We start from the raw sequence: 14,807 nt of genomic DNA, 5'->3' as shown, positions 1-14,807 counted from the left end.
TTAGTTTAACTAATATAATCTACCTAACTGTATATTTAATGTTAATTCTCATATACGCATTAATTGTCTCTCACTCAGGAAAGATAATTGATCATACCATTACTTGTGATACTATTCATCCGACTTCATATTTCAATGATCATTATCATTCTTTGAAGTCTTGCATCAAATATTTTGACAACAATTTTGTCAATATAACATACATGAGACAATATTAACATTTATCCTTAAATCTTTATTTTTAGGAGATACAAAATTATCCCAAATCATTTATTTGGAATTGGTTAGGTAGTCCATTTATGTTAGATGGACAGATTACATCATCATAATGAGTAATGTGTCATCAACATAAAATATGAGAAAACCAACTAATTAAAAACTTTCTTGTTTTCACAAGCTCATTACAATTTATTTAAAGTCATAGGTTATCAAATCTTCCATTAAAAAATCTATAGGTTAAATTCATTTAAAAAATGAGCTTTTACTCTTTTTAACAAACCTTTTGCTTTTGATCTTTAATAATAAATTCTATAATAACATGTGTAGATGCATTCTCTTAGATTTCTTTTCACAAAAGAATTCTAAATATTCATTTAACATATCTCATATAAATATGAATTAGGATAAATTTTTTGTCGTTTATTTTGAGTTTCAGCTGTTTTAAATATCACGGTTTGAAATAGCTTTTGTTTCGCTCGGTTTTAACATATATAAGTTGTTTTCTAGTTTTGCAGAACAAATATGAATACCTCTTTTGCAAACGAACACTTCATTGATTTCAAAAGATACTCTATACAATTGTTCTAATAAACAAGAGATAGACATTAGATTTCTTTTTATTCCAGGAACAAAAAGTACATTATCTAATATAATGAATCTATCTCCAAAAAACAACTTTAAATTTTCTACGGATCTTGCTGAGACAACATTTCCTATTCCAACCCTAAGTGTTATCTTGCCTTCCGCAAGCATTCTCTAGGAACTAGTTTCCTGACAAAAAGAACAAATATGATTAGTGGCCCCTGAATCCAGTATCCAGGTTAAGTAATCATACTCTACCAAACATATTTCTACAACTAGTAAATCATATTTACCTTGTTGTGCCTTTTCGGCTTTCTTCTCTGCAAGGTATTTTTGGCAGTTTCTCTTCCAGTGCCCGTTTTTGTTGCAACGGAAACATTTTCCTTTATCTGCTTTTTGAACCTTGTGTTTGTTGTTAGTAGGAATCTTATTTTTTCCCTTACCCTTCTTCTTTAACAAAACATTTTTAGAAGTTGAAGGACCAGACTTGGATTTTTCCATTAAACGAAGTCAACATTTTGACTTTCTTCATTTTAATTCAACAATTAATTTGAATAATTAATTTCAAATTAAAGTAATATTAAATGATTAATTAAACTATTAAATTAATATTTAATATTAATTCAAATGTCAATCCCAATCAATTTTACACATATTTGATTAAAATATTTAAATCTTATTTAAATATCTCATATTCTCTCTTTTTGTTTAATTTGTAAATAAAACAAAAATGTGGTTAAATATAGGGCATCACATATTCATGCCTTTTCTCCCACTTGCCTTAGATTACAATACTCGTAGTCCTAGACTCACTAGGTGCCCTTCAAACACTTTACCCATGAGAGGGCTTTGTAAATGGATCAGCAATGTTGTGCTCTGAATCTATCTGTGTGACGATCACATCTCCTTGTTGCACAATCTCCCTTACGAGATGATATTTGCACTTAATATGTTTTCCTCACTTATGGCTTCTTGGTTCTTTTGAATTTGCAACTGCTCCACTATTATCACAATAAAGAGTTACGGGAAGATGCATATTTGGAATGATTTCCAAATTAGTTAAGAACTTCTTTCGCTGCTTCACAAGCAGCAACATACTCAGTCTCCATTGATATGAACCAAGAGACATCAATCATACAATATGCTTCAATGAAGATGTGAAGAAAATATTGTTGAAATTATCGAAAGATATTTCAATTCATGCCACATTGAAGAAGAATGAAGTTTCATGTGATAAATTTTGGGTGGATTACAATTTAGAGTTATTGTATTTCATTAATGTATTTTAAGAGTTTTTATTTACTTTAGGTTACAATTACATAATGGTTAATTATGGCCATTAAATATGAATGTTACAACTCTTGGAATGCCTTTAATAGTTTAATTTTGAGGCTATATAAAGCAATGTATGTTGTATTTGTAAGAAGACTTGGAAAAAATATAGTAAAAGAAGCATTTGTGGTTTTCTGTAGCCAATGACTAAGTTTCTTTGCAATTCTATGTAGTTTAGGTTGCACGTAGAATCATTCAAGCTTGACATGATCAATCTTGCTTGTGAAGTGATTCGAATCTCAAGCAAGTGTTCTTGCCTTGAGATATTTGATCAACAAGAATCATTCAAGCTAGACGTGATCGATCTTACTTGTGGAGTGATTCGAATCTCAAACAAGTATTTGAGATATTTGATCAACAAGAATCATTCAAGCTAGACATGATCGATCTTGATTGTGGAGTAATTCGAATCTCAATCAAGTATTCTTGCCTTGAGATATTCGATCAACAAGGTAATCTGAATCTTATTCCCCTTGTAGTGATTCCTTATCTTATCATCCATGGTGGAATCAACAATGTAACCTTGCTTTATGCTTCTCCATATTATTGCTCCTCTGTTCAAAGTGAAGACAAATCTTGATGTCGATTTCCTCGAATCTACATTGGTGTGAAAATCTGAGTCAGTGTACCCTATAAGGATCAGATCCTTAACACCATACATTAGCATATAGTCCCTCGTTCTCCTAAGATACTTGAGGATATTCTTAACGGCAGTCCAATGAGCACATCCCGAATTGGACTGATATCAACTGACAATTCTCGCAACATAGCATATGTCGAGTCGGGTACATAGCATAACATACATCAGACTACCGACTGCTGATGCATAGGGAATGTGTCTCATATTCTCAACTTCTTGAGGTGAACACCATGCCTGAAAGGTAATAATCCTTTTCTTGGAGTCCTACATCTTATATCAAATCAACATTTTGTTGATGTACGATGCTTGAGACAATGCTAGTGTTTTGTTCTTGCGATTTCGAACAATTTGGATTCTAAGAACAAACTAAGTCTCTCCCAAATCTTTCATTTGGAATTGTGTCGCTAGCCAATGCTTAATGTCAGTAAGAAATCCCACATCATCCCCAATGAGTAGGATATTGTCAACGTACAACACCAGGAAAACTACTGTAGGATATCGTCAGTCACAAATCCCACATCATTCCGAAATCTTTCATAAAATGTGGCAATGGACAAGAGTATTCTAATCGATTTAAGCATAGCAATAGGAGAGAAGGTTTCTTCATAGTCCACCCCCTCTCTTTGGGTATAACCCTTTGCTACAAGTTGAGCTTTAAAGGTCTATACCTTATCGGTTTGGTCTCATTTCCTCTTATAGATCCATTTGCAACCAATTGGTTTTACCCCATCTGGTTGATCTACAAGTTCCCAGGTTGAATTGAAGTACATTGACTCCATTTCAAGATTCATGGCTTTGATCCACTAATCTCTATCTTCATCATTCATTGCCTGTTTATAGGTCAATGGATCCTGAACGCCATCATCAGGTATGATGACTTGAGTTTCTGCCAAACCCAAGTAACGATCGGGTTGAGTTATAACGACCCACTACGTCGAGGCATTCTCAACTCTTGAGAAAGACGTGATTGACTAGAAGGGCCAGCTCCATCAACAACCCTTGTTGAAGAACCAGCTTGATCAACAACTATCGTTGTTTTATCAGTAGCTTCTTTAGAAATCTCACTTAATACTAGTTTGCTGCGAGGTTGATGATTTCTTACGTCTTCCTCGAAGAATGTAGCGTTTGTTGATACAAACACTCTATTTTCTTGAGGGTCATAAAACAAACCACCTTTCGTCTCTTTGGGGTATCCTACGAATAGACATAATTTTGAACGACGTTCTAATTTCTTGGAGTTTTGCAACAACACATGTGCTGAACATTCCCAAATCCTAAAGTGATGTAAACTACCTTCACGCCCTTTCCATAACTCATAAGGTGTTTCTGAAACACTCTTAGAAGGAACCATGTTCAAAATGTATGTAGCAGTCTCCACTGCATATCCCGAACCATGTCTAAAAGTGTTTTATTTGTCCTTTCTGATACACCATTTTGTTGAGGCATACCAGGGGCTGAGAGTTGAGACCTTATTCCATGTTCTATCATATAGTCCTGAAATCTTAAGTCCATATACTCTTCTCCACGATTTGATCAAAGTGTTTTAATAGTTTTACCTAATAGATTCTCAACCTCAGTCTTATACTCTGAATTTTTCAAGAGCTTCGGACTTGTGATGCATTAGGTAAAGATAGTCAAATTAGTGTACTTGTGATAAAATTAGTGTACTTTGTCTCCTTGTCTCTCCCCTCTTGACATCTCCTTCATAAATACGCGAGTAGTATTTTAACAAATTGGTATCAGAGCGTTCTATCGTAAGTGTGTGTGAGATTTACTTCACAGATTCGTTAGTCTTATTTTAACAAATTGGTATCAGAGCGTTTTATCGTAAGTGTGTGTGAGATTTACTTCACAGATTAGTGAGTCTTATTTCAACAAATTGGTATCAGTCGATGGCAAATATGATGGGTCAAATGTCGCTACCGTGATTAACAAAGACGAACTACGAGAATTGGAGCATCCAAATGAAAGCTCTTCTCGTTTCTCAAGACGCATGGAAGATAGTCGAAGAAGGTTTCGAAGAACAAAAGGATACCACGGGTTATACGGCGGCATAGAACAAGGCATTAAAAGAATTGTGATCAAAGGATAAGGCGACATTATACATGTTATTCCCGGCCGTTGACGAGTCAGGCTTTGAGAAGATTGCTAGGGAAACTACTTCAAAAGAAGCGTAGGACACTTTAGAAAAGATGATCAAAGAAACCGACCGAGTCAAGCAAGTGCGTCTCAAAACTCTTCGTGGCGAGTTGGAGAGCATAAAGATGAAGGAGTCAGAAAATGTATCTGACTACATTACGTGCGTACAGACTGGGGTAAACCATCTAAATCGAAAGGGAGAAATGTTACCACAGACGCAAGTTGTGGAGAAGATCTTGAGGTCACTAACCAATAACTTCGAGAATGTTGTATTTACGATAGAAGAGTCAAAAGACCTAGCGACGTTCACGGTCGATGAGCTTGTCGATTCTCTCGAGGCACACGAGCAACGTAAGAAAAAGAAGGAGCAACACTCGATCAAGCACTTCAAACCAAGGCATCTATCAAAGATGAAAAGGTACTCTACTCTCAAAATGTTCAAAGTAGAGGTTGTGGTCGTGGAAGTCGCGGAAATGGTCGAGGTGGTCAAGGCAGCAAAAATGAAGAACATTATAAGGAGAAGAGACAGTCAAGCCAAGCAAATTGGCGTGGAAAAGAACGTAGTCAAAGATATCATTGCAACATTCAGTGCTATACATGTCAAAAATATGGTCACTATGCGAATGATTGTAACTCCAACAAATGTTACAATTGTGGCAGAGTGGAGCATTTTGCAAGAAATTGTCGAGTCGAGACAAGGGTGGAAGAAACGATCAACCTAGCTTTTGATGACGCAACAAACAAAGGCATTCTCTTGATGGCTCAAATGAAGAGCCAAAAACAAAAGAACACGGCGGCACGAAAGATGATGGCGGTAGTCATGAGATGGTGGAAACTTTTGAAAATGAGATGATACGCAGCGGATTTGGTGAAATCACGGTATCGGAGATGAGAAAATCGAAGAAGGATGAACAACCGGATAATAGAGAGCTTGAGCTCGAAGAGAGAACTCCAATGATGGGAAAGAGAATTTGAGGAAGAAAGAAAAAAGAGGATGAGAATGGAAGAGAAAATAGAAGAAGAAAAGATGGAATGGAGAGAAAGGATGGCAAAAATGCAAGCTGCAATGCCTTCAAAATCCCTCCAAAATCCCAAAACAATGACGAAGAAGAAGCCCATGCGATCAGCGAATGAGCCAAAGAAACTGCCAGATCGTGAGGAGGAGAATAGAGATTCAGAGCTACAACCCAAAACTGCCGTGGGTAAATCTGTGGAAAAGTCTCAATTGCAGACGTTTAATTCTCTGAACGAGCGCCTTTCGAAGGAGAAAGTAGAGATTGAAAAAGAAAAGAGAATTTTAGAAATGGAGATTGAAAGGTTAGAGAAGGAAGTGGCTGAGTTGAGTAAGAGTTCTTTCTATCTCAAACAGGAGAAGGAAGAGAAAGGGAAGGTAATCTTTAAGCTCGTGAAGAAAATTGAAGAAGGTGTGGAGAAAGAGAATGACTTATTAATGGAGATTGATGGTCTAATGGAAGAGCTAGTGAAGGAGGAGAAAGAAATAGAGATACTAACTTAACGTCGAGACTCACTCGATGTGAACCTGAATCGAGTCTAACAGGAGGCAGTGAATTTACGACACATGATTGAGATAATCACTCGTGATAAAAGCCAAAATGGAGGAGGCAAAAATGAAAGTAGAAAATGTCATTGTGGACTTACGAAGAGAATTGAGTAAACTGAAAAAAGCTATGACGTTTGAGTCGAGCGTGGCTGAGAACGGGAGAAATGAGGAATTGGTGTCTAAAAAGGGCTGTTCTCGAGAAATCTAAAAGAAGTCTCGTCAGAAAAAGACAAGCTTAGTTTGTTGCTCAAGGACAAGGAGAGGAAATTGAAGAAACTACGACTAAGCTCAAAAAAACAAAAACGGCGCAGGTGGAATCGTTGAATATATCATTTAAGTTATGGGGGAGTTTTGTTGAATAAACTTAAAATGTCAAATGCAATTAATTTGATAGAAAAGTTAATTTGAAAAGGACATGTGAAGGAAAAGGCCCAGAGTTTTTGTAGGAAATGACAGAGGGGATATGGGAGTTTCTCTCACCCTATTATTAGTGTTAGAAAAGGTATAAATACCTAATTTCGTGTAAGGTAAGAGCAAAAATAGAGAGTAAAGAAATACAGAGAAATAGAAAAGATTTTTGATAAAATCAATGTTCGTTGTCTCCTTGTCTCTCCCCTCTCGACATCTCCTTCACAAATACGCAGGTAGTATTTTAACAAATTGGTATCAGAACGTTCTATCGTAAGTGTGTGTTAGATTTACTTTACAAATAAGTGAGTTTTATTTCAACACAACTTGTTCTTTCTTAGGGTGACTCGGACTTGGTGTTCCTGGTGTTCCAAGTTTGTTTTCAAGTACACTAGGATGTCATCAATGAGCACGATCACAAACTTGTCTAGATAGTCCTCTGAACACACAGTTCATTAACTCCATTAACATAGTTGGGACATTGGTGAGGCCAAATGACATAATTACGAACTTGTAGTGATCGTACCTTATCTTAAATGTTGTCTTTGGTACATCTTTTTCTTTACTGTTTATTTAATGGTAACCTGACTGCAAATCTATCTTAGGCCAAAAAAGAAGTGTGTTCGGGGGCACGATTCTCGGGCTCATCAAGATCTTAAACTTTCGGGTACAGGCCTAAAATGAATGGAGATTGTAAAATGAAACAAAACAAAAAATAAAAAGCTCAAATATGGCGTTGCCCAGCCTTGAACTGGAGACCTTCAGTGTGTTAAACTGAAGTGATAACCAACTACACCACGACACCATTTGAAGCCTTCCCAGAAGGTCAGATGACCATACAGTTCAGCCCGAACTTCCTAGAGCCTGCGGAAAAGCCCGTGGAAACCTACCAGGAATTGGATGCGATGAGAGCCTACAAGTAGGCTCGCTGGCTGCCTACCGAGTGCTTTTTTACTCACCGCATTTTAGACTTCTTTTCCAAGCCTTCGCTAACTGCCGCGCTAGAGGTGGGGGGAGCGTTTGAGAGCTGCATTGCCACTAGAGGGTCGTTTATGAGTGTCGATCCGGTCTGCATGCTTTGGGTCTTTTATATTTTGTTCGAAACAGTATCGCGAACCCTTTCTCCGTTTGTAAGAAACCTTAACAACACCTGCTTGTATTGCTTTTCAATTTGTTTTAGCTGCGGTGTTGTTTGATTTTAAATTGCATTATTTTAATGTTCAATTTTATTTTCCTTTCCTTGCGTCATTTTCGTCACAGTTTGAGATTTGAAGCCTCGAAAATCACGCAACGAAAGACCCAACGACTCGTCGTCAAGCGAAAACAGCCTGCTGGACCAATCAACCTAGGCCTCTAATGCTAAGTTTCGTTCATGAATTTCTTGGCTAGATCAAAAGCATATAACACGCTCGTAATCACTCCACCCCAGTCCACCATTGATTCAAGTATTTCTTCAATAAAAGTCCAAACAAGTAATTACATGCTCAAGTGTGTTCGGGGGCACGATTCTCGGGCTCATCAAGCTCTTAAACTTTCTGGTACAGGCCTAAAATGAATCGAGATTGTAAAATGAAACAAAATAAAAAAAAATAAAAAGCTCGAATATGGCGTCGCCAAGACTTGAACTGGAGACCTTCAGTGTGTTAGACTAACGTGATAACAAACTACACCACGACACCATTTGAAGCCTTCCCAGAAGGTCGGATGACCATAGAGTTAAGCCCGAACTTCCTAGAGCCTGCGAAAAAGCCCGTGGAAACCTACCAGGAATTGGATGCGATGAGAGCCTACAAGTAGGCTCGCTGGCTGCCTACCGAGTGCTTTTTTACTCACCGCATTTTAGACTTCTTTTCCAAGCATTCGCTAACTGCCGCGCTGGAGGTGGGGGGAGCGTTTGAGAGCTGCATTGCCACTAGAGGGTCGTTTATGAGTGTCGATGCGGTCTGCGTGCTTTGGGTCTTTTATATTTTGTTCGTAAAAGTATCGCGAACCCTTTCTCCGTTTGTAACAAACCTTAACACCACATACTTGTATTGCTTTTCAAGTTGTTTTAGCTGCGGTGTTGTTTGATTTTAAATTGCATTATTTTAATGTTCAATTTTATTTTCCTTTCCTTGCGTCATTTTCATCACGGTTTGAGATTTGAAGCCTCGAAAATCACGCAACGAAAGACCCAACGACTCTTCGTCCAGCGAAAACAGCCTGCTGGACCAATCAACCTAGGCCTCTAATGCTAAGTTTCGTTCATGAATTTCTTGGCTAGATCAAAAGCATGTAACACGCTCGTAATCACTCCACCCAGTCCCCCGTTGATTCCTACAAGTATTTCTTCAATAAAAGTCCAAACAAGTAATTACATGCTCAAGTGTGTTCGGGGGCACGATTCTCGGGCTCATCAAGCTCTTAAACTTTCTAGTACAGGCCTAAACTGAATCGAGATTGTAAAATGAACAAAATAAAAAAAAAAAAAAAGCTCAAATATGGCGTCGCCCAGAGTTGAACTGGAGACCTTCAGTGTGTTAGACTGACGTGATAACCAACTACACCACGACACCATTTAAAGCCTTCCCAGAAGGTCGGATGACCATAGAGTTAAGCCTGAACTTCCTAGAGCCTGCAGAAAAGCCCGTGGAAACCTACCAGGAATTGGATGCGATGAGAGCCTACAAGTAGGCTCGCTGGCTGCCTACCGAGTTCTTTTTTACTCGCCGCATTTTAGACTTCTTTTCCAGGCCTTCGCTAACTGTCGCGCTAGAGGTGGAGGGATCGTTTGAGAGCTGCATTGCCACTAGAGGGTCGTTTATGAGTGTCGATCCGGTCTGCGTGCTTTGGGTCTTTTATATTTTGTTCGAAACAGTATCGCGAACCCTTTCTCCGTTTGTAACAAACCTTAACAACACATGATTGTATTGCTTTTCAATTTGTTTTAGCTGCAGTGTTGTTTGATTTTAACTTGCATTAGTTTAATGTTCAATTTTATTTTCCTTTCCTTGCGTCATTTTCGTCACGGTTTGAGATTTGAAGCCTCGAAAATCATGCAACCAAAGACCCAACGACTCTTCCTCCAGCGAAACCAGCCTGCTGGACCAATCAACCTAGGCCTCTAATGCTAAGTTTCGTTCATGAATTTCTTGGCTAGATCAAAAGCATATAACACGCTCGTAATCACTCCACCCCAGTCCCCCGTTGATTCCTCCAAGCATTTCTTCAATAAAAGTCCAAACAAGTAATTACATGCTCAAGTGTGCTCAGGGGCACGATTCTAAGGCTCATCAAGCTCTTAAACTTTCGGGTACAGGCCTAAAATGAATCGAGATTGTAAAATGAAAAAAAATATAAAAAAATAAAAAGCTCGAAAATGGCGTCGCCAAGACTTGAATTGGAGACCTTCAGTGTGTTAGACTGAGGTGATAACCAACTACACAACGACACCATTTGAAGCCTTCTCAGAAGGTCGGATGACCATAGAGTTAAGCCCGAACTTCCTAGAGCCTGCGGAAAAGCCCGTGGAAACCTACCAGGAATTGGATGCGATGAGAGCCTACAAGTAGGCTCGCTGGCTGCCAACCGAGTGCTTTTTTACACACCGCATTTTAGACTTCTTTTCCAGGCCTTCGCTAACTGCCGCGCTGGAGGTGGGGGGAGCGTTTGAGAGCTGCATTGCCACTAGAGGGTCGTTTATGAGTGTCGATGCGGTCTGCGTGCTTTGGGTCTTTTATATTTTGTGCGAAACAGTATCGCGAACCCATTATCCGTTTGTAAGAAACCTTAACAACACATGCTTGTATTGCTTTTCAATTTGTTTTAGCTACAGTGTTGTTTGATTTTAAATTGCATTATTTTAATGTTCAATTTTTGTATTGCTTTTCAATTTGTTTTAGTTACAGTGTTGTTTGATTTTAAATTGCATTATTTTAATGTTCAATTTTATTTTCCTTTCCTTGCGTCATTTTCGTCACGGTTTGAGATTTGAAGCCTCAAAAATCACGCAACGAAAGACCCAACGACTCTTCGTCCAGCGAAAACAGCCTGTTGGACCAATCAACCTAGGCCTCTGATGCTAAGTTTCGTTCATGAATTTCTTGGCTAGATCAAAAGCATATAACACGCTCGTAATCACTCCACCCCAGTCCCCGTTGATTCCTACAAGTATTTCTTCAGTAAAAGACCAAACAAGTAATTACATGCTCAAGTGTGTTCGGGGGCACGATTCTCGGGCTCATCAAGCTCTTAAACTTTCTGGTACAGGCCTAAAATGAATCGAGATTGTAAAATGAAACAAAATAAAAAAAAATGCTCAAATATGGCGTCGCCCAGAGTTGAACTGGAGACCTTCAGTGTGTTAGACTGACGTGATAACCAACTACACAACGACACCATTTGAAGCCTTCCCAGAAGGTCTGATGACCATAGAGTTAAGCCCGAACTTCCTAGAGCCTGCGGAAAAGCCCGTGGAAACCTACCAGGAATTGGATGCGATGAGAGCCTTCAAGTAGGCTCGCTGGCTGCCTACCGCGTGCTTTTTTACTCACCGCATTTTAGACTTCTTTTCCAGGTCTTCGCTAACTGTCGCGCTGGATGTGGGGGGAGCGTTTGAGAGCTGCATTGCCACTAGAGGGTCGTTTATGAGTGCGGATCCGGTCTGCGTGCTTTGGGTCTTTTATATTTTGTTCGAAACAGTATCGCGAACCCTTTCTCCGTTTGTAAGAAACCTTAACAACACATGCTTGTATTGCTTTTCAATTTGTTTTAGCTGCGGTGTTGTTTGATTTTAAATTGCATTATTTTAATGTTCAATTTTATTTTCCTTTCCTTGCGTCATTTTCGTCACGGTTTGAGATTTGAAGCCTCAAAAATCACGCAACGAAAGACCCAACGACTCTTCGTCCAGCGAAAACAGCCTGTTGGACCAATCAACCTAGGCCTCTGATGCTAAGTTTCGTTCATGAATTTCATGGCTAGATTAAAAGCATATAACACGATCGTAATCACTCCACCCCAGTCCTCGTTGATTCCTACATCGAGATTGTAAAATGAAACAAAATAAAAAAAATAAAAGCTCAAATATGGCATCGTCCAGACGTGAACTGGAGACCTTCCGTGTGTTAGACTGACGTGATAACCAACTACACAACAACACCATTTGAAGCCTTCCCAGAAGGTCTGATGACCATAGAGTTAAGCCTGAACTTCCTAGAGCCTGCGGAAAAGCCCGTGGAAACCTACCAGGAATTGGATGCGATGAGAGCCTTCAAGTAGGCTCGCTGGCTGCCTACCGCGTGCTTTTTTACTCACCGCATTTTAGACTTCTTTTCCAGGTCTTCGCTAACTGTCGCGCTGGATGTGGGGGGAGCGTTTGAGAGCTGCATTGCCACTAGAGGGTCGTTTATGAGTGCGGATCCGGTCTGCGTGCTTTGGGTCTTTTATATTTTGTTCGAAACAGTATCGCGAACCCTTTCTACGTTTGTAAGAAACCTTAACAACACATGCTTGTATTGCTTTTCAATTTGTTTTAGCTGCGGTGTTGTTTGATTTTAAATTGCATTATTTTAATGTTCAATTTTATTTTCCTTTCCTTGCGTCATTTTCGTCACGGTTTGAGATTTGAAGCCTCGAAAATCACGCAACAAAAGACCCAACGACTCTTCGTCCAGCGAAAACAGCCTGTTGGACCAATCAACCTAGGCCTCTAATGCTAAGTTTCGTTCATGAATTTCTTGGCTAGATCAAAAGCATATAACACGATCGTAATCACTCCACCCCAGTCCTCGTTGATTCCTACATCGAGATTGTAAAATGAAACAAAATAAAAAAAACAAAAGCTCAAATATGGCATCGTCCAGACTTGAACTGGAGACCTTCAGTGTGTTAGACTGACGTGATAACCAACTACACCACGACACCATTTGAAGCCTTACCAGAAAGTCGGATGACCATAGAGTTAAGCCCGAATTTCCTAGAGCCTGCGGAAAAGCCCGTGGAAACCTACCAGGAATTGGATGCGATGAGAGCCTTCAAGTAGGCTCGCTGGCTGCCTACCGAGTGCTTTTTTACTCACCGCATTTTAGACTTCTTTTCCAGGCCTTCGCTAACTGTCGCGCTGGATGTGGGGGGAGCGTTTGAAAGCTGCATTGCCACTAGAGGGTCGTTTATGAGTGTCGATCCGGTCTGCGTGCTTTGGGTATTTTATATTTTGTTCGAAACAGTATCGCGAACCCTTTCTCCGTTTGTAACAAACCTTAACAACACATGCTTGTATTGCTTTTCAATTTGTTTTAGCTGCGGTGTTGTTTGATTTTAAATTGCATTATTTTAATGTTCAATTTTATATTCCTTTCCTTGCGTCATTTTCGTCACGGTTTGAGATTTGAAGCCTCGAAAATCACGCAACGAAAGACCCAACGACTCTTCGTCCAGCGAAAACACCCTGCTGGACCAATCGACCTAGGCCTCTGATGCTAAGTTTCGTTCATGAATTTCTTGGCTAGATCAAAAGCATATAACACGCTCGTAATCACTCCACCCCAGTCCCCGTTGATTCCTACAAGTATTTCTTTAGTAAAAGACCAAACAAGTAATTACATGCTCAAGTGTGTTTGGGGGCACGATTCTCGGTCTCATCAAGCTCTTAAACTTTCTGGTACAAGCCTAAAATGAATCGAGATTGTAAAATGAAACAAAATAAAAATAAAATAAAAGATCAAATATGGCGTCGCCCAGACTTGAACTGGAAACTTTCCGTGTGTTAGACTGAGGTGATAACAAACTACACCACGACACCACTTGAAGCCTTCCTAGAAGGTCAGATGACCATAAAGTTAAGCCCGAACTTTTTAGAGCCAGCAGAAAATCCCGTGGAAACCTACCAGGAATTGGATGCGATGAGAGCCTTCAAGTTGGCTTGCTGGCTGCCTATCGAGTGCTTTTTTACTCACCGCATTTTAGACTTCTTTTCCAGGCCTTCGCTAACTGTCGCGCTGGAGGTGGGGGGAGCGTTTGAGAGCTGCATTGCCTCTAGTGGGTCGTTAATGAGTGTCGATCCGGTCTGCGTGCTTTGGGTCTTATATATTTTGTTCGTAAAAGTATCGCGAACCCTTTCTCCGTTTGTAACAAACCTTAACAACACATGCTTGTATTGCTTTTCAATTTGTTTTAGCTGCGGTGTTGTTTGATTTTAAATTGCATTATTTTAATGTTCAATTTTATTTTCCTTTCCTTGCGTCATTTTCGTCACGGTTTGAGATTTGAAGCCTCAAAAATCACGCAACGAAAGACCCAACGACTCTTCGTCCAGCGAAAACAGCCTGCTGGACCAATCAACCTAGGCCTCTAATGCTAAGTTTCGTTCATGAATTTCTTGGCTAGATCAAAAGCATATAACACGCTCGTAATCACTCCACCCCAGTCCCCGTTGATTCCTACATCGAGATTGTAAAATGAAACAAAATAAAAAAAATAAAAGCTCAAATATGGCATCCTCCAAACTTGAACTGGAGACCTTCAGTGTGTTAGACTAACGTGATCACCAACTACACCACGACACCATTTAAAGCCTTCCCAAAAGGTCTGATGACCATAAAGTTAAGCACGAACTTCCTAGAGCATGCAGAAAAGCCCGTGGAAACCTATTAGGAACTGGATACGATGAGACAATACAAGTAGGCTCGCTGGCTGCCTCCCGAGTGCTTTTTTACTCACCGCATTTTAGACTTCTTTTCCAGGCCTTCGCTAACTACCGCGCTGGAGGTGGGGGGAGTGTTTGAGAGCTGCATTGCTAGTAGAGGGTCGTTTATGAGTGTCGATACGGTTTGCGTGCTTTCGGTCTATTATATTTTGTTCGAAACAGTATCGCGAACCCTTTCTCCGTTTGTAACAAACCTTAACAACACATGCTTGTATTGCTTTTCAATTTTTTTTAGCTGCGGT

At 39.5% G+C, this 14,807-nt stretch overlaps 5 non-coding genes across 5 annotated transcripts; all 5 read right to left on the bottom strand.

Moving 5' to 3' along the window:
* Positions 1-7,612: 7,612 nt before the first annotated feature.
* On the bottom strand, positions 7,613-7,686 carry TRNAV-AAC. Its single transcript has one exon. It is a non-coding gene; the product is annotated as a tRNA-Val (tRNA).
* An 800-nt stretch (positions 7,687-8,486) lies between these two features.
* Positions 8,487-8,560, bottom strand: TRNAV-AAC. Its single transcript has one exon. It is a non-coding gene; the product is annotated as a tRNA-Val (tRNA).
* An 802-nt stretch (positions 8,561-9,362) lies between these two features.
* Positions 9,363-9,436, bottom strand: TRNAV-AAC. The gene has a single exon. It is a non-coding gene; the product is annotated as a tRNA-Val (tRNA).
* Positions 9,437-11,185: 1,749 nt separating this feature from the next.
* TRNAV-AAC lies at positions 11,186-11,259 on the bottom strand. The gene has a single exon. It is a non-coding gene; the product is annotated as a tRNA-Val (tRNA).
* Positions 11,260-12,711: 1,452 nt separating this feature from the next.
* On the bottom strand, positions 12,712-12,785 carry TRNAV-AAC. The gene has a single exon. It is a non-coding gene; the product is annotated as a tRNA-Val (tRNA).
* Positions 12,786-14,807: the final 2,022 nt, after the last annotated feature.

The sequence above is a fragment of the Cucurbita moschata genome, unplaced genomic scaffold (assembly GCF_002738365.1).
Source record: "Cucurbita moschata cultivar Rifu unplaced genomic scaffold, Cmos_1.0 Cmo_Scf00012, whole genome shotgun sequence".
Lineage (NCBI taxonomy): Eukaryota > Viridiplantae > Streptophyta > Magnoliopsida > Cucurbitales > Cucurbitaceae > Cucurbita > Cucurbita moschata.
The sequence above is the reverse complement of the archived record's forward strand: the minus strand, read 5'-3'. Positions and strand labels throughout refer to the sequence as shown.